This window comes from Octodon degus, unplaced genomic scaffold (assembly GCF_000260255.1).
Source record: "Octodon degus isolate 3935 unplaced genomic scaffold, OctDeg1.0 scaffold00205, whole genome shotgun sequence".
Taxonomy (NCBI): Eukaryota; Metazoa; Chordata; class Mammalia; order Rodentia; family Octodontidae; genus Octodon; species Octodon degus.
Window position 1 is genome coordinate 1,258,879 of NW_004524781.1, and position 477 is coordinate 1,259,355.

The following is a 477-nucleotide window of genomic DNA, read 5'->3' on the forward strand; positions in this document are numbered from 1 at the left end:
GCAGACACCTGTACCGGGAAGGCTCAGACGCGGGGCGATGTGGGCCGCGCTCCGCCCTTCCGTGCTACGTCAGGATGATTTTCTGAAATGGAGGCATTGTTCAAAAATACTACTAAACTGATAGTTTAATAGAGGTCAATTAAATTAGTTTCACTAGGTACTGGAATATTTTGTAAATGATTTTAGATGCTTTTATATTTGATATAAAACTAATGTGTTTCTTAGAGTATGACAAGAAACTAGTAGAGCCCTAGATGCTACAGTATTTCTAAATTTAGTTAACCTTAAAAAAATCTTTTATTTATTTGATACAGGGTCTTGCTACACAGCTTAGACTCTTGTGATCCTCCTGTTTCAGCCTCCCTGGTGTTGGGATTATCAACAGGGCCACCGCATGCATTACTAGGGATCAAACTCAGGTCCTTACGCTTGCCAGGCAGGTGCTTAGACTGCCACGCCATCTCCCCAGCCCACTGA